This window comes from Ailuropoda melanoleuca, chromosome 5, assembly GCF_002007445.2.
Source record: "Ailuropoda melanoleuca isolate Jingjing chromosome 5, ASM200744v2, whole genome shotgun sequence".
Lineage (NCBI taxonomy): Eukaryota > Metazoa > Chordata > Mammalia > Carnivora > Ursidae > Ailuropoda > Ailuropoda melanoleuca.
Window position 1 is genome coordinate 113,932,941 of NC_048222.1, and position 26,273 is coordinate 113,959,213.

Consider the following 26,273-nt stretch of genomic DNA (forward strand, 5'->3'; position numbering starts at 1 on the left):
TGTGGAGAGTGCACATGTGGTGTGTGTGGTTTTCCAGCTGCGCAGGAAGCCCTTTGCGGGAATAGCTAGTGCGTCGTCGTCTTCTCCCTTCCAGAGTACCTCTTCACTCTGCCAGATCTGGAGAGCATCACTGGCCGATGAGAGGCCATTTCCCAAGGAGCTTGAAGGCCGCGTGACTCCCATAGCTGTCCTTCACAAGCAGGCTCCAGCACCCCGCCTCCTGCATCCATCACACCGCCCAGTGTTGGGCTGGGGACTAACCAGCCGTGATATTGGCAGTCATGCTTGTGTGCTCAAACCACCCATGCTCACGTGCTAGGAGGGGGCAGGCGCACAATTGCACACACCACCCAATCTGGGCTCCAGGCAGCACTGCATTCTTAACGAGCAGCCTGGCTCATTAGAGGGAAATGTGGTCTATAATTCCATGTTACATCGCCTTTTGGCTCTGTTTTGTCTTTGCAGACACCAGATCTCATCCATCGGAAGCTGCATATGGCTCATTAAAAGGACAGAGTTAGGGAGGGGCAACAGCAGGGCCCTCAGGCCAGATGCCGTCATCCCATCCCTCCCTCTTTTTCTTTTTCAGCCTTTCCAATGTTTTCCTTTCTTGGTTTAGCCTTCTCTCACCCATTCAGCAAAAACTGTGCACCTGTAATCACTAGCACTTAGCAAGCACCTACTCTGTGCCAGGTACAGAGGTCACTGTACGGGCTCTCCATCCTCATGGCAACTGAGATCAGCATTCTAATCCCGTGGCATCTCATTCCCAGATAAGGAAACTGAGTCTGAGAGATTAAGGGGCTTGCCTGCGTGGAGGAACAAGGGTGGGAAGCCAGGTCTGTCTGTCACTTCCCGCTGCGTCGCTCCCACCTGGGGCCATTCACATGGTCCTCAGTGCTCCGCCTTGTCTCGGTGCACTGAAAGCAGAAGAGGGTGCTTCCCTACCCCACCTTTCTTACAAGGGAAACACTGCATTCCCATCTAAAGTTCTGAAATTTGGAAAAGCCCCACTTCCGTATTATTTCTCCTGTTACCTCCATAAGCTAAACAACAATTTACATCTAGGGACACCCGCAGGATGCCCCAGCTTTTTACAGCGCTAACCAGGAGCTCCTTTCCTGCAGGGTCCAGCACTAGTCTGTCCTGCTCCTTGCTGTTCCACTGGAGCAGTAATCCTTGCCCTGCATCCGAGAAGTACATTGTTTCCATTTATTTCGGTCCAATCACCTGGGATTTTCAAAGAGCTTTTTGTGACAGAGGTGTGCTCGGCCACAATTTTCCTCCTATCATCTAAATTGGCTCTTCTCTCCTGCGGCTCCTCAAGAAAAAATCCGTTCCTGATTGCAAGGATGTGTCTGTTGCGGGCAGGCAGGAGATGAAATCTAGCACCGTGGCCATGAACACAACTTTGGAGGAAGACCACTGAGGTTCCAGTCCTGTCGGCATCATATACAAACTCTGAGATGTGGCAGTTCGCTTTGATTCTGTAAGCCTCAGTTTTCTCATCTGTGCTTGGAGGAAAATACTGCGTGTGCAGAGCTTGCAACACGGATGTCTGTCTCACACACACTGAAAGCTCAAGATGCTAACTGTTATCTTCAGTCTTCAGTTGGAATGAAGAGAAGGCCATGTTAAATTTGCATGATTGTACTTTTACACTAAGCCATTAATGATGCATCCATTTAGTTTTCTACTCTGAAAAAACATAGATTTGATTAATTACAACAAGAATTTAAAGTATTTCCATTATTCAGAAATAACCTACAGGGTCTAAGCTTGTCCCTTCCTTCCTCCCTTCTTTCCCAGTTTTTTTTTTTTAAGAGAGAGGTAAAAAAACAATTACATAGTCAGATTCGCTGGCTCTTCTTCTCCTTGGTAACAGCCTAAGGCTTAACCTTGATTAAGCAACATCACATCTGAGCCAAGTTCTCTCCACCTTCAACGGAGCCTCTGTTCCCCACCCCACCCCCCAGGGGGAGCGGCCCTGCCCTAGACCCTCCACCCCTGTTTAGCATCAGAACATTGCCAAGCCTAAGCATCCTTAAAATTCTCCTTTAACATTAAAGGGTTGTCTACCTACTTGAAGTTGGACCATTTTGTCTATTTTGCAGGACAGTCCTGCCTCTCGGAAAATGCATGAGCCTGTTAAGTTGTTCTGAAATGCATTTTAGAAGAAGGGTCCTGAATCCGGACTATGCCCATGTATTTCCCAGCCTAATGGCCCCGAAATGCTTTCCATGTGCCCTTCCTATGAGTGCAAGTAAAGCAAAATCTCTTGGCAAAACAAATTAGGAGTAATAGATGGGGGGTTTTGGCACTTCCTGTGGCTCAAAGCAAACCTATTTCTCGATTGTAAAGTATGAAAAGAGAGATCAGGTTGACACTTAGGAAAATTGAACATTGATAAATGAGTTGCTTTCATGAAGTCTCTCAGATTTTCTCTCTCGCTCTCTGTCTCTGTCACACACACACACACACACACACACACACACACACACACACACACACACCCCTACCTTTAAAGGATGACTATTTCCTGAAGATCATACTTATGTTAATCTCAACTCAATATAGTTGCACCGAAGGCATTAGGGGGCGGTCATTCTTGCTCAGAAATCTTCGGATCCCCCTAAATTATTAAAACTGGATGTAGACGTCTAATTTTGTGCCCAGACCTACTCACTAACAAAGTGATCTCCTTGCTATGGGTGAGGATATATATTCGATGCTAAATTTCCTACAAATTTTCACAGCATTCAGTCTTGAGACTGGAGTTACTGCATCCTGTGTGTGTTGGTATACCTTTCTTTGATTAAAAATGGGATAAATCAATGAGAGAGTCCTTTTACCCAAGGCCATGTTCCTTTCACACGAAGGTCATATATGCACTAATTGGGTGAAATATAAATCGGGTCTCTTTCCACATTCGGCTTTAGATCCTGACCTGTTTTGTGTCAAGAAATCACAGGCAGCCCAACCTGTGCCATCAAGGTTGGCTCGATTCACAGATGATTTCCTTCAATCATAGAATGATATTAAATGCAATTCCAAAATAAAGAATGGAAAGTTCAAAGGCACATTTTTTAAAAAGCTTACAGTGCTGTAGAAAAGGCAATGGGAACCTTGACTCCATTTGCTTCTCCATTTCATAGAGATTTTGAGGGCAGCAGAAAATTATGACTCCTACTGATAACACCTGTCCTGTCCTCCCTGGGAAAGGTGATGTGGCAGAACTTCCCTTGTTTTGAGCATTTGAGCAGTTGGCTTCTCCTTGCTTTAGGATTCTTTGGTCTGGTTTCTAATTTCTCTAAAGTTTAGAAATTTCGGTCTTCACTAACTGGGCAGATCCCTTTTTTTTTCCCCAAAGATTTTATTTATTTATTTGACTGAGAAAGAGAGAGAGAGCACAAGCAGGGGGAGCAGCAGGCAGAGGGACAGGGAGAAGCAGACTCCCCACTGAGCAGGGAGCCCGATGTGGGGCTTGATCCCAGAACACCGGGATCACGCCCTGAGCCGAAGGCAGACGCTTAACCGACTGAGCAACCCAGGCACCCCACAGATCGCATTTATATTTTTCCTATTAAGTATTCATTTCGGAGACTTTGAAGAAAACTGTCCCAGGATAGTTCTCATTCAAAATGTCCACTTCTAAACTTAAAAGTAAATAGGCATACTCACGGGGAAAGAAAACACACACACCTGCTTCCCGAACACTGGGTGCGGTCTGGCGGGCAGAAACAGACATCAGCTTCTTCCACCCTCAGCCTCCCATCTCCCCAAACACAAGTGCCCCCAAATAGGGTTACTAGGTCAAATATAGGATGCCCAATTCTATGTGAATTTTAGATAAACAACAAATAGTTTTTTAGTATAAGTATGTCCCAAATATTGCATATACTCTTTCCTTTGCCAAAGCTGGCCATCCTGCCCCAAAAGCCTTGAAGCAGATGCACCACGGGGGTCCTGGGACATCGCAGCTTAACAGACTGATCACCCCACAGAACCAAGAGCAGGGAAGTATATAAATGTCATTAAATCAGCCTCTCATTTTGCAGATGATCAAACAGAGGTCAAAGAGATTAAAACCAGTTTCTAAGAGGTTCTAGCTACCTGCCTCTTTCTCCTAAGGGAGTGCCGCTCTCTCCAATGAGCATGACTCTCTCCACCCATCCTTGAGGAGTTGGACTCTGACTTTAGGATTAACACTTGGGCACGTGCACCCCACTTCTCCATGCTCCTGTCTACTAAAGCAATAGGGACACAGCACGAGTAAATTCTATCACCTTCCAGAGAAGGGAAATAGAACTGGCTACCTCCACAGGGTAGGGAGACAGGGCAGGAGAGGCAAATTACAAAGAACAAAGCACAGATTAACATCTCAATAAATTATCCTGCCACATAGGCTTCCTTCACAGGTCAGGTTTTCTTAACGTGAGGGCACACTCGTGTTAGTAATCTGTGATTACTGTGGTTGGTTACAGAATCTTCCCCTGGAGACCTTTCCAAATCAGATAGAAAACCATTTTTCTTTGTTAGCCAAGTTGCAGCTCTACCTAGAGACCCACAGGGGGATACATTTAAATGACTTCCCCAGAACTCTTCTGAACCTTGAAATCTATGAAAATTTAAACAACTAATATTATAATGTTCAAGCCTAAGACTAGAATAAATGCAAAAGTAGCTCAGTGTTATAGAGCTTCAGTATTACTCAAGGCTTTACAGAATCAAGGAAAATCCCTCTAAAGGCCATGGGAATGCCCTGGTTGTTTTCCTGCAACATCATAAGGAGGGCCCAGTGCCTGTGGTTGATATGATTAAGGATGCTATTTATATGTATATAGGACACTCAATTTCCTTACCGTTTGCAAGTGATAACATTTTAGAGAGATCTCAAGGCAAGAAAATACACTGTTCACCATAGAACAGGGATAACCGAGGTCAGAGATGAAACCCCCAGTTTTCCAGAGACTTCCCAGTTGCTCAAGGGGCTTAAATTCCAACCCTCCCATTTCCCATTTGTCTTGCTTTTCCCTAAGTAAGCTGATTAGGGAAGCAGGGAGAGTGTTCAAGTGAAGCTTTCCACAGTCCCCCTGCCGGAAGTGGTCCTAAGTTGGAGACATGGGGAAGGCCACTTGCTTCTCAGCCCTGGCTAACTAGACAAGGGACTGACAAGGCAGAGGTAAGTTCTCTGGGACCCAGGGTGACAAAGATGGGCTAAAAAACAGGAGATACAGCACTGCCTATGGCAGCTTCCCATATAACTCATATAACCAACATTTGAAGCCATGAATATTGTAGTTGGAATTGTTTCACAAATTTGGGGGCTGCCAAAGGCTTTGGAGCTTACCTAGCTTAACCTGTTCATTCAACCAGTGAAGAAATGAGGAACTCATTACCAGAAATTATTTTTCATCCTTTATTGTTAGGGGAAAACCCTTCCTCCCCGTAACTATGGAAGGAGAATTATTTGCATAAAGCTCCTGGCCTCCCCTCTCCTTTTACTTTCCCCAGGGAAGAAAGAGTGATTTAAAAAAATGGGGACTTTGGAAGAAGAAACTAAGTACCAGCTAGCCTCTTCCCCCTCTCTTTCTTGAGAACAAGTTGTCTCCTGGAAGCATGTTCTGCTCTCCTCCTTCAGGGAAGGCACTTCCTCATAGGGAGGGACAAGATTGTCTGCTTAGATACAGGGCTGTTGAGTAAGTTTGTTTCAATCTAGTGTTCAGTATTCTCAAAGGAATCTGACCTGGATAAGGGTTACTGGGAAGTCTTTCTTGAGGACATGCACTCTGAAGGAATAAAAGGATTTAACTAAGTGGAGAATGGGAAAGACAGAATGTTCCTGGTAGAAGCAGCAACATGTGCAAAGGCCCTGTGGTGGGAGGAAACATGGAAGGTGTATTGGGTGAAGGGCTTGCTGAAGTGCAGAGAGACAGGGAAAGACTGGTGCATGAAGAGATGGAAAGGCACATGGGGCCAAACTACATAAGGTCTTCAGGACCATGTTAAGGATCTTGGTCTTCAACATCAAAGTACTTCATACCCAATTAAGGATTTAAGCAGAGAATAGGGGGAAAGAGGAGGATGACGTGATCATAGACGCAAATGATCATTGATTCTGTCTGCATTGTGAAGAACAGATGGTGTGGGTGTGCAGAGCGAATACAGGAAGGAAATCATTGCAGTTGTCCAGGCAAGAAATGATGACCATTAGGACTAGAGTTATGTCACAGAATGAAGACGGTTGGAAGTCCGTTTTCCTGGCATAAAAGAGAATCACACCCTTGGCTAGCTAGGCTCAGTTCACATAGACATCTCAAAAGAAGCAAAAATAAAACCATGGAATTAGGTAATCATGTCAGTTGTAAGTGTGCTGCACTTCAAAACCCACTATTGCAAAGATTTGCTTTTTCTCAAAGTTTTGTCACTTTTGACAAAGTAAAATGTTGTTTGCTTGGTTTTTAATTTTTTGTATTTCTTTTACCTTCTCCCTCTCCTTAGAAAGCAAGAAAATCTTTAATCATATGTTATATCCAGGATAATTCTCATTTGAGCCTACCCCTAGAAACAAGCATGTATACTCTGTGGGTTGTATTTGTTAAGTGACTAATACAGAAGTCAGTGGCCATCACATTCTCTGGTTATGTCTCTACTGTTTTGTTTCAGGCTTTGTTTGTTTTTATACTGCTTTTCTACTAAAATGGGAAAATAATAATCTCTTTGTCTGTCTAAAAATATCTCTTTGTAAATATTCTTCAAAAGCTCATAAGCTACTTGGAGTGAAACTATTTCCCTGCCTTTTCCACCCAAAGCACAAAGATAAGTTATTCCTTGATGAAATTATTGACTATACATCCCACATGATTTCCTTCAATTGCAAGTAAATATTCCCTCAATAACCATGGATGTGGAATGGAATAAAAATGGAACAGTGTGGAGAATATGAAAAATTCTTAGAGATTTAATAGAAGATTTCCAAGAGGAGCTGAGGAGGCTTGTCTTACACAAAAGGGACTGGTTGACTCGCAACAGCGCCCCCCACTGGGAGGGGTCTGCAGCCTGGTGGGGTGTGGCTTCTGCCAGAGGTGACGGGCTCACCTGATTCGTTCTTGGCCAAAAAGGCATAGACTTGAATCTCCGTTGAACTCTGTCTCTTTAAGCTCTCAAATGAGAACCCCTACTCTGAGAAATGAAATTTCCCAGTTACCTTTAAAATCTTACTCATTTGGGCGCTTGGGTGGCTCAGCTAAGTGGCTGCCTTTGACCCAGGTCATGATCCCAGGGTCCTGGATAGAGCCTCGCATTCGGCTCCCTTCTGGATGGGCAGTCTGTGTCTCCCTCTCCACTGCTTGTAATCACTCTCTCTCTCTCAAATAAATAAATAAAATCTTTTAAAAAATGAAATCTTACTCATTTAGAGTAGGGGAATAACTATATAGTAGGGGAATAACAGTACATTTAAAAATGTTTAATTCTGAAGAGCCTGAATTTTATTTTATTTTTTATTTTTATTTAAATTCTAGTTAGTTAACTTATAGTGCAATATTGGTTTCTGGAGTAGAATTCAGTGATTCATCACTTACATACAACACCCACTGCTCATCACAACAAGTGCCCTCCCTAGTACCCATCACTCATCTAGCCATCCCCCCCCACCCACCTCCGTCCAGCAACCCTCAGTTTGTTCTCTATTGGTAAGCGTGTCTTGTGGTTTGTTTCCCTCTCTAGGAGCCTGAATTTTAGACTTAATCTTCAAGAAACTTCAAGAAAGTGACACAGTCACTTTCAAATATACAGAAATTCAAGTTAAGTTTGCAAAAGTGGTTCTCAAAAGACTTTAACCAGGAGAGAGAATAATTAGTAGCATTTATGTTCTTGGTATGTGTGTGAGACTCTAACTGGGCTGCCCAACCGTCCTGATTTACCCAGACCCAGGAGTATTCCCAGACATGGAACTTTTTTTTTAAAACCGGGACAGTTAGCGGGAAACTGAGATAAGTTGGCCACCCTCCCTAACATATGGGGTTCACTAATTTTCCAAAGAATCGTAAGCATCAATCAATCACTGGTATTCACTGAATACTTCTACCTGCTCAGTACCCTGCTAGGCACAGTGAGAGATCGTAAGGAATAGGACTCAGGAGGTCCTTCCCTTGCCTGAAATTCTGTGGCTTCTTCATTGCTTCCTTGGAGTTTATAATGTAATTTCCCTAAAATACTCAATGACTGCTTACTAAACAGAACTTGTCAGGCACTATGGCTGGCGCTCGGGGTGCCCAGATGAATGAGAAACTGAGTCTGGCCTCAAGGAACTAACTCTTTTGTGGAGAAGACAGACACAGATAAAATTCCACACAACTTGGTAAGAGCTGTTACAGAGCTCTGACAAACTCCTGAGCACATGCCACACAGCAGGACACAGTAACTCCAGCTGCAGATGTGTCTAGACACAACAATGGTGCTGTGCTGCATGCGATATGCAAATGGAGGGCGAGACTCTAGGTAATAGATGCTGTAATTGTTCAGAGGAGAGAAAGAGCGCTCTTGGCAGAGTGATCATCCCTGTGCGTGTAGAGGAAGACCTTACTGAAAAGACAGGATCTAAGGCAGACTTGGGAAATTTTTAATATGCAGGAATAAATACAAAGGAGCCTCTTGCACTGACCAATGATACTAGTATGTTATGAACCAAAGTTTATAATTTATCTACTTCTGTGCACTGGAGGTGCAAAAACTAAACAACCACCACCAACCAAAGATTAATGGGCAAAGATAATATAGAGGGGGAAGTTTAGACTAGAGGCAAGAAAGTTTAACACCCCTTGGTATGAGATGGACTTAACAAAAGAGTCTCACGTAGAAGACAAGGTTGAGAAAAATAGGTTAAGGTCAGATGATGAAGGTTTGTGAATTGCTGTGAAGTTTGGAATTCCTTCTAAGCACTGGGGAGCCATGGGATGCTTTTGAGAAGGGAAGTGCTATGGTGAAAGTTTTATTTTAAGAAGCTTAGTCTGGCAAAAGTGATTACCCAGGTCTTACATGAATTAGAAAAGATTCCAAGTTCATGATTTAAAACCGAGGGAGTTTTAGCATGTGTGGAAAGGAATATTAAAGAAACTTTTCCCTTTTTATTGCAAAATGCAGCTGTTGGCTGGAGGGAGGGAGAGGTTCTTGGCATCTCCCTCAGGGTTGAAAAGGAGATGCACCTGCTGAGGGAGACTCTGGGATCTCCTCTGCAGAGAGAATCATGGTGGCCATGAATGAACCCTTTCCCCCACTGAGAGCCATCTCCTAAGTGGAGAAGGTCGTCTGCAAAGAGATAGCCAGGGACAAAAATCTTCCAGCTGCAAATTGGAAACAACCAGGAAAATGGTTGCACCTTTATATATCTGGACTGAATTAAACAAAAGTAAAGAGAAAAATCTTCTGTGTCATTCCATATCATAGACCCTTTCAAATTCCTTTCTCATATTCTATTTCCATCTCAATTCTACCTGCACAAAATATAATCATGCCTGCTTGTAATTACTTATGCATACATGAATACTAGTAAGTTAAACTTGTTCATCTATTTACATAGACAGTGTGATACATAGTAGCTTAGGAATTGCTTCTTTTCCCTGTGATTTTAAATGTGCAACGAGTTTCTTTCTAAAACACATATTTGCAGATGTCACTTTAAACACTATTTTCTGAGATTATATTTTCCATAGAAAACAGATGTCTGCAATTATCCCTTTTTTGACCTCTGAGACTTATCAAAGTCAAATAGGTAATCATCCAATCAGACGGGCTATCATTATCAGAAGAAAAGTAATTATAATCTGAATATGTTTGAACATGATTATTATAAGCTTTAAACTGTTACACTTTTGATTGGGGCAGAATTGGAAGACATTATCACTTCATAATTCAAATGATGTAACTTCGCTTGTTTTTGTCATTTAGAATCTGGAGAGCTAAATTTATTTAACAATATAATTCTTTAAACATGAACAAATTATGCAATAATCTCTTTAAAACCATGAGAATGCTTCTCAAAATCTTGACAGTAAAATTAGGGGATTTTTTTTTTTTTAAACTAGAGCAAATCAGAGCTCGGCACTGAGCCCATCAGAGTGGGAAGCTTGAGACAGACGTGTTCCTTTGACAGACATTTTGTGATCTGCTCGGTTCTGTTAAAGAGACCTGCTCCCTTCTGCCGGCCTCTAGAGGCCCACCCATTGTTGGGACAAAGTAAAAGGGGAACTCAGCCAAATACAGAAATAATGAGTGAGAGAAGAAAGGAGAAAAGAAGGTGTATAAAGAAAGAATGTTTTTCCCAAGAAGATATGTAAATAGAAGGAGTGAATTCAAGTCAAAACTAGAACTGAGAATTTTTTAAAGGACTTAAGGACTTGGCCAGTGTGGGGGGTGGGGGGGTCGCAGGGCATTGAAAACCTAATGTTTAGTACATATGGAGCAAAACAACTTTTCCCATTGAAAAAAATTTTATAAAAATCTGGTAACACAATCCTTGTGCCCAGACATTTGATTAGGTGTTTGCTTCACTTGGTGGGATGTCCTGATTCTTCTCCTCCAGCGTTTCCAAGATCTGTGCTTTCAAGCTGGCCCAGGGGCTGGCCTCAAGAAGGAGGCATGATGTCAGGGCGCTCCTGGGCTGTTCCCGGAGCCTGAGTCCACATGAGCTGGCGGATGTGTGTGAGCCATGAGCTGGAGAATTCCTGTAGCCCAGAAGTGTTTGGCGTTGTGTCCTCTGAACATGGGCTGAAGGTTAGACATAGTCACAGACAGGAGCCTTTACAGGATTTGAAAGGCACTGAGTGGTAATTTTTCCATAAGCACAGCATTTCTTAGGATGATTGNCTGAGTGGTAATTTTTCCATAAGCACAGCATTTCTTAGGATGATTGCTTAGGAGTAGCCATTCGACTCATAATTCTAGCTCAGTAGCGTGAAGCCCAGAGACGTGTCCCCCAAAGCAGCAGAACTTTGGTAAAAGCCAAGTTCGGACTTCCTACCGTTGCACCTTTCTTATTAAAAGTACCCCTTTCTCATTTCTTCTTGACTTCTTCCCTTCCCCTGCCTCCACCATGTGAATGTGTCCAATTCCTTCATTCAAGAAGGACTCAATGAGTACCTAATATGGGCCAGGCACTCTGGAAATGGCAATGAATGGAATAGACAAATATCTCAGCCTGTCGGGAGCTGGCATTCTAGTAAAATTCTTTCTAATTCCTGCTGTGGAAATGTCAACTGATAACACAGGTATTGATGGAGTTATCAAGGATTGAAGGTAGTGCTCCCTTTGTCACCCAGGGAATCAGCACCTCTTGGGGGCGGGCCCCGTGAGAACGTGCACTGTTAAACTCCCCTGGTGATTCAAACCCTCTGAAAGTTCGAGAGCGATGATGGCAGGTACAACTGCCTCCGGGGATAGCGGTGGGCCTGGAGGAAGTTTGATCTTTGCAGGTGCTTCTTGGAATTCCACCTCATAGACAGGTGCCCACTTATTGTGTACCTCTCCAGCGCCCTCTGCGCGGAAAGCTCCTCTGCTCTGCCTGGTGCTGCGGAAACTGGGAGCTCGCCGCTCTCTAGTTCCCCAGAGGAAGAAATCCTGTTTTATTAACACGACTCATGATTTGTAAGTCCCTATCACCCAGCACAGTGCCTTGCACGGCACCGGCACTCAGAGACCTCTCAATAAATGAATGGCTGTCAACCCCACTTCCCAAAACCTTTGACTTTCTGTTCAGTCTCAGTGGAAAGAACTTTCTTGGTTGTGTTCACTGTTGGTCACAGATTCCCAGCCTAACTTGTTATCTTACAAGATGTCAGAGTAGAAATTTCCAGCTTGGTTCTTACTCTAAGTTTCATTAAGCCCAGGTATTGGAATTATGGTACTACTTTTCAATGGGGATTTTTTTTTTGTCGTTATTTAGTTCATCGTGCTGAATATTTTGTGCATCCATGCACTGCCTCTGATGGATTTCGCTTATTAAAACGGGTGGCATCCAGCTGCAACCCCTTTTTCTTCTCCTTCCTTCTCATCTACTTTCAAGTAACCAAAGCAGCCTATTAACACTTGGTGTTTTCATCAGACCTTGCACATTCCTAGGAGCCTTTGAGCCTGTGATTACATCATTTCCCATCTTTTCAGAATATTCTTTCTCCACAGTTTTGCCTAGCTTCATTTTCTCCAACTTTCAAGACCTTCCAGCAAGCATACTGGTACCAGCAGTCAGAATGGCATATTTTCCACAAAGCCTTTTTGACCACGACAAGCCATCTCTTCTCATTGCTTCGTGCAATTATTTCATATAGAAATGATTCAACATCCTCCTTTGCTGTGTCAATTATCTTTTGATATAGTTATACATGCACACATCTTTGTTTAATTAGCTAGATGAATAGCAGTGTAGCACACAGGTAACAGCATGGTTCGAGGGGTACATAGGCCTAGGTTTCAAAATAGGTCCTCCCCTTGGGGGGGAGGTGACTTATGACCGGTTACCTCTCTGGACTTCAGCTTTGCCATCTATAAAGTAGGGCAACTATATCTACCTGTATCAAGTATGCCTTTTTATTCCAATGCTTTGACATCTGGGGCCTTTCTGGCTTCCAGGAGACTGCTCCTCTCAGGGCTAGCCAATTCCTAGAATTGGCAAGGGACCAGCCTACAAGCATACTTTTCATGTGTGAGCCAACTGATCCAAATCCTGTACCCCCAACCACCTCTTTTATTGGGTCTCATATTCCGACCACTAGCCCATGCCCTAATCACCCCAGAGCAACTAGGAACAGAACCCTGGCCCTAGAGCCCACTAAAATGATTCAAACCAGCCAGCCCTATGCCCACTTACCATGCCTCACCCATTCCTTTGCACAGAAGCCATAATAAAGGCCTTTCCCTCGATTTCCCCTGCTCCCTCTGCCTCCTTACTGACCTATGTGCTCCACCAGGTAGCCTTCCATGATGTGTCACACCACCTCCTGTTTCTAGGGAACTGTGAATAAAAACTTCTTTCTTTAGGACAGTTCTTTCCATGTCTGCCTGTCTTACCGTACCTGATTAAAATCAATTCTGGGTACATTTGCAAACACTACCCATAGGGTTAAGGTAATGGTTCTCAACTGGAGGTGATTTCTGACCCTCAAGGGACATATGGCAACGTCTGGTGACACTCTTAGTATCACAGCTGGGGCGAGAGTTGTTACTGGCACATAGTNCTGGTGACACTCTTAGTATCACAGCTGGGGCGAGAGTTGTTACTGGCACATAGTGGGCAGAGGCCTGTATACCGTCAAACATCCTACAATGCACAGGTCACCCACAACAAGAATTCTCTCGCCTCCAATGTCAGTCCTGCAAAGGGTGAGAAACCCAGGGTTCAGTGAGGAGTTGGAGAGGTAAAGTAAGTAACCTGCTTCCTGCAGTGATTCTCAGACTGTAGCGTGCACTGGAATCAGCCGGCAGACTGACTAAAACACCTGTTGCCCGGCCTATTCCCAGAGTTTCTGATTCAATAAGTCTGGGGTAGGACCTGCGGATTTGCATTTCTAACAAATTCCAAGGTGATGCTGACACTGATATTTCACTACCAACTTTGAGAATTATTAGCCTAACTCATAGGAATCACTCAATAAGTGATATCCCATAATTATTATTTTATCAGATCCTTTAGGTCAGAAACTGACCCCTGTTCTTCATATCCTGTACATCACTGGGATTTGCAACAGGCACTCAATTAGAGATGCTGATGGTTATTTGACACTGAAGCACTACTAAGTGGTAAACTATACCTAGTAAGTAAGATACTTTGGGGACTAGATTAGAAATTTGTCTAGGTAGGAATATGTTCTAGTCAGCTACTGCTGCATAACAAATTGCCCCAAAATTTGGTGGCTGAAAGTAGCAACTTTTTTTTTTTTTATATTTCATGATTTTGTGAGTCAGGAATTGGGACAGGGCTCAGCAGTNTACCTAGTAAGTAAGATACTTTGGGGACTAGATTAGAAATTTGTCTAGGTAGGAATATGTTCTAGTCAGCTATTGCTGCATAACAAATTGCCCCAAAATTTGGTGGCTGAAAGTAGCAATTTTTTTTTATATATATTTCATGATTTTGTGAGTCAGGAATTGGGACAGGGCTCAGCAGGTTGATCTTCTGTTACATGAGGTATTGATTGAAGCTACTCAATGATATTTATCTGGCTGAGAGGTTAATGTAGTCACAGGTCTGACACCTTGCAAGAATAGCTTGAAAGTGGGTCCCCACTGGGACTGTCAACTAGAAATCATTCCTGTGGCCTTCTGCCTATGGCCTCTCCATGGGGTGGCCTCAGGGCAGTCAGACTCCTTACATGGCAGCTTAGGGCTCTAAGAAAGCATGCTGCAGCTAACAGTGTGAAAGGTTAACTTGACCTTTTATGACCCCGCCCCAGAAGTCCCATTTTGTCATTTCTGCTGTACTCCATTGGCGAAAGCACTTACAAGCCCCCCAACCCAGTTCCAAGGGATGACACATGGATCCCATATTTTAATGGGAAGAATGCCAAAGAATTTACTGGCCATGTTTTCAAACTACCACGTGATATTTGTCTGCAGCCTTGTTTCTTGTGAAGGGAGTAGAAGACATACGCAAATGACCCTGGGACTTTATAATTTTACTCTGTTATTCTCTGTACTGAACTTTTTTTTTTTTTTAAGATTTTATTTATTTATTCGACAGAGATAGAGACAGCCAGCGAGAGAGGGAACACAAGCAGGGGGAGTGGGGAGAGGAAGAAGCAGGCTCATAGCGGAGGAGCCTGATGTGGGGCTCAATCCCATAACGCCAGGATCACGCCCTGAGCTGAAGGCAGGCGCTTAACCGCTGTGCCACCCAGGCGCCCCCCTGTACTGAACTTTTGATGTTATATCCCCTCTCCAAATATATCATTGCAAGCCAGGCATCTTGTCCCCACTACTGTCTTCATCTTATGACTGCGAGTTGGAATAAGTATCCATATACCTGTCAGAATTGCCTAGTGCAGTAAAACCCACAATGAAATGCTCTTCCCTATTGCAGGTTCATTACACAGCATGAAAAATCATATCCCCCAAGGACACAGTCCCACATGGCATTTCTCTCTCTCCCACTACAGTCTAGAGTGCCTGTGGCGCAGGTATGGTCTGTCCTCGTCCCCAGCATGGCGACCGGGTCCTGTACAACCCGATCCAAACGGAATGCTTCTGTCCTCTGAATGGACGCCTTCTCTCACAGGGCTGTACTTACCCCCTCGGAGATCCTGGGCTCTCTGACCGGCTCAACATGTCAGCAGGAGCTCGATGATGACCTCAGCAGCAGCCAAGCATTATTTCGGTTGCATTATTCTCTCTGATTATCCAAAAGGGAAAACAAAAAAGTCATTTAAAAATGCAGCTTGTGCTCTTCCAGTACAACAAAGAATCTCCTGGAAGTCTTTTATTTTTTAAATGACATTATAATGTATGCTTTGTTTTGTTTTCATCACTTTTATCATCATTTCTTAGCAAAGGCCCAAGTGACTTGGCTGGGCTAAGGGGGGAAAATTATAATGATTCATTTGTATACATTTGTCCTAGTGGGAATTTGATGTGGTGGAAATATTATCAGAATATTAAATTAGAGGCACTCAACATTATTCTCTGTTCTATTTGAAACCAGACTCAAGATACAAATATATGGGACCCAAGGAGTCCACAGTAATTCAGTAATTCATGAGCCCCCACCAGAGCACCTTGGTTATTTCTAAACTGAGTTGACATAAGTTTTCTCCTGTTGCTGGTATCCTTGGTGCTTCTATTTTGGTGAAATTTTAGCCAGCCTCTCTTCCCTACTCAGTTCCCCTGTTAAAGTCTCTAAAGACAACAGCTGATGTGGTTCTGGACAGGCAAAACACTTGCTGTCCTGAAGACCAAGCGCTTTCCAACAGATCTCTTCTGGCAGAGTGTTCCCTTGCGGGGTCTTGAGCAGCTCTCACCCTGAATCCAAGCTGCCCAGCTCCTGAGACCAGTGTATCAGTTAGGGTCCAACGAGAAAACAGAAACCACTAGAGAATTTGAAACAGAAGGGCTTGGATATAGAGATTGATTATACAAGGATGGGAGAGCCAAGAGGCCAGCCAGGGGGCAGTGTGGAATCCAGAGACCCTTAAGACTGGAAGCTGACATTGCCACAGGGCGGGGGAGAAGGGAGTTCTGGAGCTCAGGGGCATTGTTGCTAGAGGCTGGAACTAGAGTGGACCAGGCCTGCCCCACGACAACTGGAACCAGAGAGACTGAGCTGCTGCAGAGAGGAAGGGGAAGAAATTCCTGTTTCTCTCTCCCTCTTCTCACCTTCCATTCACCCGTCCATGCCTCCCATCCTCCAGTCTTGGAAAAGCAACTGACAGGGGTCAGACCCTTTGATTCAGAACAGGATAGGGAAAGAGCAAGAAACAGACTTGAAGAAAACAGCCAGGAAAACGTGCACAGCAGTAACCCTGTGAAACTATCTCCACTCAGCTCCATGTGGTGTCTCCAGGACCCTGCACACATCCATCCTCCAGCCCAAGGTCTCTGTCAGCTGCTCGAAGGTCTCAGCCACTGACATCTATTCTGACTACATTGATGTCAACCTGTCCAATAACAAATAGCCTTTCTCAGTAAGTCCCCAACCTGGTCAGATCTCTAGTTTCAGCCGACTGCTCCTGGAGCCACCCTGGTCCCCAAGGGCTTCTTCTCCTTGCTTACGTATCTGCTGCCTCCTAGCTCGCTTTTGTCCCGCCTGACTCTTGAGCATCATTGCCAATTTGACTGTGTCAAAGATCCATTTTTGTAAGCTGATCCCCAGGTCCAGTGGGCATGATCTGGGTTTGGTATCAAATAATCCTCTTCATCACCATAGAAATCTTATTCCTTTTTCTCTCCTCCAGCAGAAGGTGGTGTTTTGCTCTCATGATGGACCGAATTCAAGGGAGAAGGGGGTTAGACTTCACTTTTTTGCAGAAGAGCTTGTGGGAAATACAACCAGAGGCTTAATAGATCTCCTCAATCCTCATTAACAGTTTTTCTCAAAGATTTCCTCCCTCCCTTTATCTCTCCCTCACTCCCTTCTGTTTTATTTCCTACAATATCTAGAGACAGGAAAACTTAATCTTTGGGAAACAGTATATCTCTGCATACAGCTTAATCACAGAATGCACCTTGAAATATTTATAATGGCTCTTTACTTTTTCTTGATTTCCACAGACTAGACTCAAATACCTTTGCCACTAACATATTCCAATATATTAATAGAAAGAAACCGCAGTCAGGACCCACCCTCACTGACTCCACTTGCCATCTTCCCCATGTTTGTTTGGCAACACAACTACCATAGAGTTTTCCTGCAAGTGCTCGTCTTTGTCTTTGCCCATGTCAGGAAGTACCCAGATCCACTCCCTCCCCTTATGCCAAGCCTTACAGTGCTCAAGTCAGAGATAGCCCCTCTGAATTGGTTTTGATTAAGCCTACCCAGCAGGTCCTGGGACTGTGGGTCAGGTGGGGAGATAGCTCTTGACAAATCAAGAGGTGCTGTAGTGAAAGGGGGTCCTCCAGTCCTTGCTGCTGGCCTGACTTGCTCTTTCCATGGGGAAGGGGGACAGAAAGCCCAGGAAGAGGTCTTCTAGAGTGATCTAGCTCCCACAATGAGAAAGTAGAGAAAAGTCACATGTGGAGAAGAAAAGATGGTCTTTTCTCTTGAAGGTATGTATTCTACAGAAACTCGACAGATCGCCCTATCTTAATCATGAAGGCAAGAAAACGGCAAGTGAAGGTGATACACCGAAGTGTTCTGACCACCAAACATGCATTCAGTCCTTAACTGAGGACAGGGGTAATTCAAAACAAGGCAATGCCCGCTATTTGGATTCTGATTTCTTTGTCTCCGGGGCCAGTTGCTGGGAAGTACAACAGTTACAGTTGTGCTGAGCTTGGCTCTAAAAACCTGTGGTTTTCAAACTTATCAGAGCTAGCACCTCTTTATTAAAACAACTGTTTTGTAATGCCCCTTTAATATCAGGAATAATATTAACAACATAACACATCTTCACACATTTCAAAAAGATAGCAATGCAATGCCTCGACTGATATAAAAGAAAAACTCAATGCTATCATAAAATAATGGGCATTTCAATGTGTGGACACTCAACCACTGTGCGCTGTGGCACTGGAAGCCATAGTCAAGTCGTGAGGCTTCACTCACGTGGAGAGGCCCCAGGAGCGTAATAGTTACAAATGCTGCCCATACAGGGGGCTGTTTCTCCATCCATGATGGGATTTTCTGAAATGATGAACAACTCTTGACAATTCTCTGAACAAAGCAAAGTGTAGTCATCTTCTTGATTTATGTGGTTGCATAAAATTCAGTGTATACTAAAACAATGCAAAAAGACCTCACGTAAATTTTGAAAACTGAGTCAAGTTCTAAGTTACCAGAATGTTCCTCAGGTTTTCATGTATGGGACTATCCCGTAGAACACTCAAAAGTCGTGTGGGATGCAAGATAATTTTGTTGTTGTTGGCCTCCACCCAGTAAATGGCAGTAGTACCCCCACCTTCCAACAACCCCAAAATGTCCCCCCAGATTTGCAGCATGCCCTCGAGAGCCTTGTAAACCTTGCTCTCAAGCGTTCATCAGTTAGCCTTGTTAGTGTTTTCTAAGAGTTCTAAGAACCTTGTACGTATGACGCTATTGGCATAATTATTCTTTATTACACACGAGGAAACTGAGGCACAAAGAGGCAACATAACTTCCCAAAGTCACAGAACAAGGATACTGTGGGGGTGAAGGTGGACCATAAGCCCCCCAGTACCGGCAGGAAGCATTACCACTCCCTTTCTTGATTTGCATCTTCATTTGTGAGACCTCTTTTTCCAACCTGCTTCCTACTGACAGGTCTAGGCCCCGACCACATGAACAAGGCCTCCAGATCCTCAGAGAAAGCTGTTTACTCACCGCGTCCTGTTTGTCTTTCCAACCGTGGTGCTTCAGTGGCCCATGTGGGCTGGCCCTCGGCAGGGTGGTCAGAGCTTAGTTCCTCCCTTCACCCCGAGACCCTTCCTCATCTTGCTTTTCATCTGCGGGTCACTGACCCACTTCATCCATTCTTGCGATATGATAACTAAACCAGGCCAAAGAGGCATAATTTACTGCCTTCCCTCTGCTTTTCCAATTATCCCATTTGAGCCTCGCTAATTTTCTCTTCACCTCTCCTCACCTCACGGAGCTCTTCCGTTTGCTCTGTCAGACCACTGGGTACAGCGATGATAACCTGCTTTTACTCCCAGAGTCATCGCAAACAAAGGCCGGCTTGGCCAAGTGGGGTGTTTCAGAAGTGATGAGCTCACCTCTCACCCCCAGCTGCTTGGCAAGTGGCTCAGTGGGAGCTTCTGAGAGCAGATCTAGAATGCACAGTGCCCTGCTCAGCGCCAACCCCTCCCTCAGCTCTGCATTAGCACATTCGAGTTGGCTTCCTGTGCAGTGTGGTTGTCGGCTCTGTGGCACGGATGGTCCTGAATTAAGTTGTGGAAGACAAGGTCTCATTTTCCTCAGGAGAATGTGATGTCAAGAAAGTAAACTTAAGTCTCAAGGTCTTTGGTTACTCTGGCAAGGATCGCCCTGCTAGGATCTCTTCTGAGGACAGCATTCAGCTACATGGGATCTTTTGAAGCGCACATGCATTCAAACAGGATTACACACTGGCTTTAATTTGCATGTGCCTATAACAGTTACCCTAAGGGAGTTCTCAAATCAATGCTTTGCTGTTCTCTAATGGCTGTTTTCCCCACTTTCCTCAGCTCCTATCACTGCTACCCAACACTCCTTATCAGATAAAGAGAGATGCGGATATAAAAAGAAAGAAGATAAAGGCCAAAGCAAAGCTCATGAGGGCTGTGGGGCAGATTTTTGGAGAACACAGTTTTAACCCAACAGGCCAAAGATAAGGGGTCTTCAACATCCAGCATTTGAGACCCCGAAACTAAACCCAGCCTTCTGAAAAGCATATAATCCCAGTCATGTCACCATCAGAATACATGATGTTTTCCTCAGTCATTAACAAATATAGGTGCCATGAGAAAGAGATCCTGTTCTCTTCTTTATGCCATGTCTCCTTCCTTCCATTTTCTCCTGAGTAAAATAAACACAAAAGTATTCATCTGATACTAAAATATCTCCCCCTCACAGATTTGGTAGAGAAATTGGTCAAGCTACATGAAAATATTTTAAGCTCATCTCCCGAGAAAAACAAGGGTTAAAAATCAAATGTATTTTTTTAGTTATATGAGTAAATAAAATACTTAAACTCACCTTTCCAATTTTACAAGTTCAATCTCTCAGCGATTACAGTGCTGTCTAATAAGAATATATGGTATGTCTGAGACATATCTCTTATGTTTCAATTCCCCCTTTCCCTCCTGCAAGACTCTTCACAATAAAACCTCATCTTGTCTCTTGCCTCTACCTCTTTCCATGCACTGGGCACACGTTTCTTAACTAGTCACTGGCCATATTTCCCAGGATGCCCCTCAAAACCCCCAGCTTGACACATTCAAACTTCAACTTGCCTCCCCTAGGCACAACCCACTCACTCCCCATCCCTCCCATTCTCCAAGTCTTCTCCATCACAATCCTGGTGGAAGGAACCCTGTAGTGTATTTGCTTCTATTTGACTTTGTGACAAGGTATTTATGCACACGATGTATCTCTATACGAGATGCAAGTTCTTTCAGGGTAGGACCTGCGCTTGATAACTCTTGATATTCCTCACATCATTTAGCAAGTGCCTTACCTGTTGGAATACTCACTAAATATTTATTGCATGAATGGAGCGAACACTCAGCCTTTATTGTTAATGGCAGTGAAATCAAAGGGCCCCAATGAATGGGGAAGAACTGTAACACGATTATGGCAAAGTCGAGGGCAGGGGGGAGGAGGAACAGTGTCCTTTCCAAATGTCTTACAGAGTGCTAGTCATTCTAAATGTTTAATAAGGCGTGGTTGACTGACTGACGAATAATGCTCATCCCCTCTGGAAAGTAGTTGGAGTGGTGGCGTGATGGCATTTTCTTTTCATTTGTCCTAGGGGCACAGAGTCAGGAGCAAGCGAGGGGACATATTTTACATACTTCCTGGCTAGTGTCATGCACAGTGGATCCCAAGTTTCTGCTCCCGCTGACTTGCCACAGACATGTAATGTCTGCAAACTTCAGATGAAAGGTGATAGGTCAGTGGCATCCCTATCACAGTGTTTCATTTTCCCACTCACTGTACTATGAGCTTTCTAAGAATGAGGATCTACCTTCCTTATTACTTCATTCATTCATCTTTATAACTCTGATACCTGGCACCGTGGTGCTCAATAAATATGTGTGGAACAGCAAATGTTTCTCGGAGCTTAATATAGATGAGGTTAAAAATACTCCAAGAAGGACACTCCATTATTAAGAAAAACTATTAATCAGATTTTTTTTAAGGTTTGCAGAAAACGGTCCTAGAATTAATAGGCCTAATTTAAAAAAAAAAATATTAAATCAGAGTAATTTTCTTCTTTCACAGTGTGTTCTCCACACCCCCTGTATCAGAATTATCAGATTCATGTGCCTCCACTCCCAAATGACTGAATGTTATTCTTTGAGATAAGCATGGGCAACTAAATTTTTTTAAAAGAGTTTATTTATTTATTTGAGAGGGAGAGACAGAGTGACAGAGCTAGAGAGAGCAAGAGCGGGGAGGAGAGGGAGAAGCAAGCTCCACGTTGAGCAGGGAACCCGACTCAGGACTCGATCCCAGGACTCCCGGATCATGACCCGAGCCGAAGGCAGACGCTTAACCGACTGAGCCACCTAGGAGACCCTGGGCAACTAAATTTTTAAACATACACTGTAGGAGTTGCTGGGACAAGCTAAAACTTCAGGGCACTGTCTAAGGCAAGAACTGACTGCCGCAGGGAGAGCCGACATAGCTCTGACACTTAACTATGGAAAAGAACCAAGAAGTATTCTCCCTCTGCGGTCCTGAAGCATGGGACACATCTCTTTTTTCTTAGATGGCATAGAACCTGGAAATAGGGCAAGGTGGCCTCACCAGATTCTTTCTGGATACTTTGAAAAACACATTCCCTATCATTCCCCCTCAAATCCGACATGCACAGGAACAACACTCTGGACCTGTCGTTTCTGTGCCGGTGATGACAATGGCTCAACTGATTTGTTTTCCTTTTCAGTTGCTCTTCTGTGCAGTGCGTCCAACATTCTTGAATGCCTACTTACAGCAAGGCCTGGGCAAGATACTTTAGAAGAAACTTGGAATACAAATCAACCATCTGTGACGAATTCACTACCCAGGACATGCTAGGAGAGGTAAGCACATGAAAATTAGGAGCAATTCAAAACAGGAGAAGAAAAGTCAAGAGAAAGTATTTGTTGCATGTGTGAAATTCATCATGCAAACATCTAGGATGTTCTGAGGAGAGCGATCATTTCAAGCTGGGAGTCCATCTGAGCCCCCTCTCTAAGACGGAGGAAGATTTGGAAAAGCAGAAAGGAAAAGGAAAGGTGTGTCCAGGAATGGGAATGGCACGAATGCATTTTAGATGAGGAGGGGTGGAGGTTAATCGGGAAAGGTGGGAAGCAGATGAGTAAATTGGAGACCTGCCTCGGGGGGNCCCGGGGGGGGGGGGGGGCTCTAATGCCATACCAAGGGAATTTGAGACATTGTCCTGTAGAGAGATTGGAAGATTGGAAGTCAGTGCAGTTTGGAGAAAGCAGTGTTTTAACAAGATTAATCAGACAGCAGTTTTAGGATGATGTTTAAAAAGAAAAGATGTGAAGTAGACAGAGCTGTTCGAACGTGATTACAATGGACCAGACACGAGGGAAAAGGACTTTAACCAGGGTTCGAGTGGGAATGAAAAAAGAAACGATAGTGAGAATTATTACACAGTAAAGAAAGAACTCAGAACCAATGGGAAATGGGGTTTCAAAGGAGAGAGAGAAATCAAAATAGGGCATCCATTTTAATCTTGTAAGTATTGATCCCTGGTCAGCCTTATGCAGCCTTTTGTAGAAAAAGGTGTTTCCTCTGTGTCTGAACCTTGCCAATGCATTTTTCCATTGACTTACATCAGCTTCAGTAATAAGCCAGTCTGTGTGCATTTCCAGGCATTTCTCCATTGCAGTCTAATGTAATAATGTAATTCAAAGAAGTGTCCAATTCCACTTGTTTAGGACAAACAGAGAGTCTGGCAAAACCAGGCCATTGTGTTAGTGGTCAGTCATATCTTGGCACATCTACCCTTCCATGTAAGTACTCTGGGTCAGATGTAAGGAAGTCACTAGCAAAAAAAAAAACTATAGATAGATGATAGAGAGACAGCTAGACAATCGCTAGCTAGCTAGGATTATGATTAGGAGGAAATGGTCAGTCCATATTATCCATCATTTCCAAAAACCAAACCTGAACTACAGTTTCCACACTGGGCTTGCTTCCTAAGAGAGGAAAAGGCAAGCTATTCCTGAGGCTTGCAGAATTACTCAGAACAAGAAGAGAAAGCAGACCCTGCAAGTCGGGAGAGAGAGAGCTGTGCTCCAACTTAGACATCATCGAAAGGGTTCTTCCGCTTCTACAGTGAATGAATGTCTGACCAAGTTTGAAAATAAGGAACTTGGAGTAATGAGCTCAAATGAGAGAGAGGTCAGCATGGCCTTGGCCTTGTATTCCAGAGAGAAGAGCTAGTGCCTCCATTAGGAATGATTAGATGGATTGTCTTCTTTGGGGAGATGCAGAAAACATCTCACCCTAACCCTTAGTCAAAAACTAGGTGTGAGATGGAGATGGGATGCAGGTGTCTCCTAGACAGTTGGCAACAGACGCTGCTGTCGGGGAGAACCACAGAAAACCGCAGAACGTGACCAATGAGGACATACTTCAGGAAAAGGGGACAAGATGAAACCTCGGCTCAGAAATGAGGAAAAGCTGGAGCGAAGCTTGTTCATAAGCATCTTATCACAGCCCGAACACGGGGGTGAGTTGCGTACCTGGGTGTGGGCCTCCTGGAGCTATGTGGGCGGAAGGAAGGCATCGACGAGGCCAAAGTGCTTGGCAGAGGGTGCAAAGAGCATCTCCCACAGGTCGCCTCTGTGACAGATCCCTATGTGGTGAGCGTGGCGGGCTGACAGGGAGAGCAGTATGACCACCTACATGGGGAGAAGGAGCCGTCAGTGATAGAAAGGAGAGGCTGACTGTGTGAGGACCTCGTTCCTGCCTGGCATTCAAGTTTCCATGAGCTTGTCACCATTTCTGCCTGGGACTGTTCCCTGCCTGGGAAAGCGGAAGCTGAAATGGGAGTCAGGACACCACAGCCAGAGGTGCAAAATGGCAATGGCACATGGATGCTTCTGGCAGCTCTAGGGTCCTGCAGGGCAGAAGGCTATCACGTGGCAGCGGGAGGACAGAAACGGTAATGATGAGGATGCTGGCAAATACTTACTGAGTGCTTATCATGTGCCAGGCACCGTACTAAGCTCTTTATGCATTCTGTTGCTTTAAATCCTCATAATAAACTTAAGGGGCACTATTATTATCCCCAAATGAGGAGACTGGGGCTCAGAGAGGTTAAATAACTTGTTTATATTTATAGCCTGGGTTCCTCAGCACAGCCAGATACCTCAGGTGACTCCCATTTTTTGTTGTTGTTGTTTTTTGCTTTCTGGTCTGAAAAAGACACTCAGGGGAAGAACAGAGGCACATAACGGACTCTCCTGCAGGTTACAGGCCTCTCCCATAAATGTGTACACTCACAAACAGAGGCCTTGAACAACGCCTATGCACAGCTAAGTGAAAATCTTGTCTTCCAGACGACATCCCAATGAAGGCAAAGGGAAAAAATAAATTTTAAGCTTTAGATGTAGCCGTTGTCCCCATCAGAGGCAAGAGCATCTCTGTAATGATGAAAAGCACTATAATTTTAACCTTGTTATTGGACTAAGCACAATTTACGCTAGTGATGGAAGAAAAAGAAAAGATTTATGAGATGTAAGATAGAAAGATAAACTCTTGTCCCTTAGCGGCTATTAGAAACATTGCCAAAATACCATAAATGTGTGAAAGATGACATGATTATTTTTGCATTTCCACTGGGCATTTCCTACATTGCAAGAATTTACAGGGACAGAAGTCCCCAGTACAGATGGTAGAGCTGGAGGGAAAGGGAGGAAGAGCGAGCAGCCACATGCCCAGCTCCTCCTCCGAGGCGGAGGCCCCAGTGGCCAAGCTGTGGGCAGGGACGGCTGTGTAAGGCAGGTGGCTTTAGGCATGGACAGCACACCCAAGCTGCCTAAAAGGCAACACCTGCCAGCATCCTCTTTCTGTCCCACCTCTAGCCACCTGCAATTAGGGCAATTTTGGTGGCAGTACCCTGTCCCATGTTTCATCAGGATTTGGTGTCAGGTTCTGGTCCACCCCAAGATCTGGAATGTGAGACAGCAGCCAGGGCAGTGAAGGAGGAATGAGGAGAACAAGCTGATGTTCATCTCCCCGCCCCACAAAGCCCATAAACAGAAGCTTCCCAGAAGTTAGGGCCGACAGCCTGGCCCCAAGGAGCCACGGAAGGTTTCCTTTTAAAAGAGAAAGGAAATAGACACCGGAATGTGGTTTAACTGAAACCAGCCTGAAATCAGCCTTGCAGCTGGCCAGCCTGGACGGGTTATCCTCGAAGGGGCGTCATGGACACTAACATCTGAAGGCCTGCTCCCAGGAGGCTAGTCGTGACTCGGGCTGCGGAGTCAGGTCCAAGATGCGGGCTGTGTGGGGCCTGTGGTTAAATCAGGTAATGGGTCCAGCGGCCGTCCTCATGAGCAGGAAGTAAACTTGGAAGTTGACCTCTGGAGAAACTTGATAGCAGGCTTGGTTGTAGTAAGATAGGACCACAACTATCAGGGAAATCGGGGTTGCAAGGTTTGCTTATCTTGGGTGGCATCAGTCATTCATTTCTTTAGCACAGGGCTATGCACCTCGTGGGTCTGTAATACAGAAGCCCGCGGGCTGCTTTAGGGTTCACTTTCCACAAATCGAGTGTCATTTCAATCGATCCCTATCTCTCCAACACAGATATCAAGAGAATTAGTTCCCAAACACCCACCGATCGCTTGAGGTGTGCTAAAGAGAAATGCCACACACATAGGTGATATGGAAATCATCTTGTGAAGTAGCGATGTGAGCCATTTCTACA

General features: G+C 44.4%; 1 long non-coding RNA gene across 1 annotated transcript in view; it reads left to right on the forward strand.

Moving 5' to 3' along the window:
• The window catches only part of LOC117802425, a 112,060-nt gene extending 89,473 nt beyond the window's left edge, over positions 1 to 22,587 (forward strand). The window contains exon 3 of the long non-coding RNA XR_004625831.1: positions 22,269 to 22,587. This is a non-coding gene — a long non-coding RNA (uncharacterized LOC117802425). The remainder of the gene's footprint in view (positions 1 to 22,268) is intronic.
• Positions 22,588 to 26,273: the final 3,686 nt, after the last annotated feature.